This window comes from Aegilops tauschii, chromosome 5, assembly GCF_002575655.3.
Source record: "Aegilops tauschii subsp. strangulata cultivar AL8/78 chromosome 5, Aet v6.0, whole genome shotgun sequence".
NCBI classification, from domain to species: Eukaryota; Viridiplantae; Streptophyta; class Magnoliopsida; order Poales; family Poaceae; genus Aegilops; species Aegilops tauschii.
In genome coordinates, this window is record NC_053039.3 from 551,193,034 (window position 1) to 551,196,702 (window position 3,669).

A 3,669-nucleotide genomic window follows, 5' to 3' on the forward strand; every position below is an offset into this window, starting at 1 on the left:
GGAAGTTTTCTTTGCATGGAACAAATTAATCCCAAATCTACAGACTTAGGTTGCAGATTCTTGAACATATAGGGTCAGATAAGGTAATCAATGCCCCTATATCAAAACCGCTCGCTTCAAATAAAAATATTGAATCTAACATATCAATGTTGGGAGAAGAAATTTATAGTAATGGAGACACGTAATAAGTTTTCACCTTTCAAATCCTTAAATCATGTGCATATGCACTTGGAGGGAGAAGTAGTTTGTAATGTTCTTTTGCTAAGTATATGCATCACATTTTCGCTCAAGAAATCATTAGTATGTACAATTCAACATGACATTTGGACCAGAGAACATTGACTCTATTCAGCTTACTAAAGATGAAACTTCGCAGAAAGGCTTTATTTTCCATGATTTGTACAGTAAGTTGTACGGTGGTTAGGCGTATGATCACAATGCGGAGGTTATTGACCAGATAACATTGACTCTATTTAGCTTGCTAAAGTTCAATGAGGTTTGAGATGAAAAGGCTGAGGAAAGTCACTCCTTTCTTTATAAGTTTCGTAGACTCTAACCTACTAAAGAACCAAGCAAATAATCAAGGGATGGTCGTCTATTGATGTACCAAAGTACCCATGACTTTATGTCCATGCTACCACACATGTCATTTATATATGGAGCACGCTAGGCTTCCCTAAGAAAGATGAATACCATGTTTCTCATTTCACCTTTTGTTTTAGAATTACTCAATCCAAATAGTGCATCATTTGTTGCGTCTTCGCATAATAAGGATTCGAGTTTGGTAGTGTGGGCATAGAAGGCACTAGGAATTATGCATCGAACCTCCGAACTAAAGCATGCACGTGCTGGTGGAATGTGCTTCCATCGCATCCAGTTGGGTGCCTTAGTCCGATAGGTCGATTGTTCACCTTCCATTAGCCAATGTGTCTTTCCTGTATTGGACATTCTATACGCCATGTTCTCACGCCATATGCCATATCAAGGAAGCAACAAAGGCATCTACATTGGTGACTGCATACATGGTGTGCACGGGAACGCGACAGTACAACACCTTCCATTCCATGGTCAAGCGCCACGCTGACCGGATAAGGAGGCCAAGCAGCATGATACACCTTCTCGGTAGCCCATGCAGCAGAGGTAGGAGAACTCTGGATCGAAGTCGCTGCAATGTTGCTCGAGGTAGCTGTGATGAGTGCGGTGGCTTGGTCGAGACAAGTGTAGCACCACTCCAATTGATCAATCAATGGTGGACGCAACCGGGTAGGCGCGGGCGGCATGCGAGGGGTGTGCAGTGTCAGCCGCCATGGCGTTTTCCCTACACCGCCACTTCCTACATTTCTTCAACCGGTAGCTTGTCCTTGCCGTATCTATGTATGCATGACGCACATTTGGTACACGTGTCTAGCTTGTCCCCCTCGTATCGTGTTGATCGCTTCTCTACAGATTAATTCGATGACGACTGTCTACCAGTCCATGTGTGGGCATGCTTATAGGTCGGCGAGAACTAGCACAAGAACAAGAACTATAAGAGATCAAATCCATGAATGCTCTTGCGGTAGAAGTAGATATATTTTGTCGATCAGGTGTTCTTTTAGAACTGAGGCGTGGTACGCACCCAGCTTTTTAGGAATTAATAAAGTCCCATCAAGAAAGTAAAAGGCTCTCAAGGCTATAATAGCAAACTGAAAACACAAGAGCGATGTGGATACACAACATCAGCTCCAAACTAGTATGCAGACTTAAAAGTCAAAATACTACTGGCTTGTTTGATTGCCTACATTTCCCTCAGCCATACCTACTCGATATAACTTTGGCCTGTTTGGTTGGCTGGACGGCCCGAACGAACCTCGAAGCAGTCTCGGGCCAAGCTGACTGGGAACGGCCGAATCAACCATTTTACTTGAGCCAGACCTGGATGAGCCGCACGTGTCGATCGCCTGCATGCCCGAGGAAGCACATGAGACCAGCGTGATGCTTCATAACTCCCCAAGTTCTCTCCCCTCATCGCTCACCCTTGTTTTCACACAGACTCTTCACTCACACACACTCTCTCTCTCTCACCATCCACTCGGTTTCTCCCAGGGCTGACCCATGAGCTTGCCTCCCCCACCCCTCCCCCTACTCCACACCCCAACATGACTGGTGGGTTGACGGTGATTAGGTCGGGTGGTAATCTTTTGGCCAGAATCGGGTCGTCCTCCCCATTCTGGTTCTGACGGACGCGGTCCGCGACCATTGACTAGCCGCCTACTACGGCGGTTCATTGGCAGTGATGGGAGTGGGTACTGCTTCCACCTCGGCAGCGGCTACGAGGGGCGCCTCGGGCCAGCCCGAGGTAGTGATTTTTAACCCCATTCAAGGGTTTTCTTCCCTTGCTCTAGTCCAAGACCAAGGTTTTGTTGATGGCGGCAGCCGATACATGCGGTGGCCGGTACCTTTCTTGCGCACATGACCAGGAGCATTGCAGTGGCATCTTCGGCGGCCCTAACATTGGTCGGGTCCTCATCGGCGCCGGATGGTCTGTCCTACCCGCCTGGCTTATGACCACCTCCACCGGCAGGATTTCTTCGTCCATGTGCTCCACCTCCGCGGCCTGGTAAGCACCTCCAACCCTTCTTCTGCGGTTAGGATTTTCTGATTCGATTTGATTCGAAACAAATCGGATGAGTTCCGCGCCCAATTGATTCGGTTCAATTCACTTTGATTCTAATCTATAATTCATGCATTGTTGTTTAGTGTTTTGTTTCCATCCTCTATTGTGATAGCAAGTTTGCTGACATTGGTAGCATATATGAAGATTCATACGTGAATACATGCAAGAGGTTACTATGAATAGCAAATTTCTTGCATGCATGTTATGATCAGTGCAAGGGGTTACCATGAATAACATGTTGACTATGAATGTTTGCTAGTAGTGTATGTCTGTGATCTGAGTAGGACAGATTTGCATGCTAGTAGGACAATGAAAGCGTGTTAAACTATCATTCGTTGGTGTTAAACTTGTGCATTTTGGTCAGGGAACACCACCCTGAGGTTGTGCAGGGGCATGGGATGCCCATGCCCCTGTTGTCTACTGCTTTAAACTCATAGTATAAAGTTATTGCCTTGTTTAGACTTGTTAGTTATTGACATGCTATGTGTTTAGCTGCTTATTTATTCTCTTTGTTGTTGTGTAGTGTGGTGATGTGTAGTGTGATGGTAATCCCACCACATTTGAGAGGGGTGAGCACATCAGCATATTTGCACACAGCCAAACAAGTGTGATTTGCATGTGCTCACCCCTAAAGCACATATGTAGGCAACCAAACACCAGCCATGAAAGTGCCTACTGGTGCAATTCGGGGTACCAAAAAATATGCCAAATGTGGCTCGGAGCCTGCATACCCTCAGACAGGTTCAACTGTGTTACAGATGCAAATAGGAAAAAGATCCATGCGAATAACCTAACAGCTCCTAGGCATCGCGATGGAGGGTGTCGCCATGTTGACTACATGGATAGGTCCAAGATGCTTCATCGTCTATGATGTTGCCGTGTTGTCCTTTATGTTCCCCAAAGTAGCATTTGTACCACAAGGGGTTAGTTCTAATTAGCATGTTTTTTGTCAAGAGTAACATTAGCCACGACGGTTCATTTTCCGTGAACTTTGTACCAAATAGGTTGTGTGT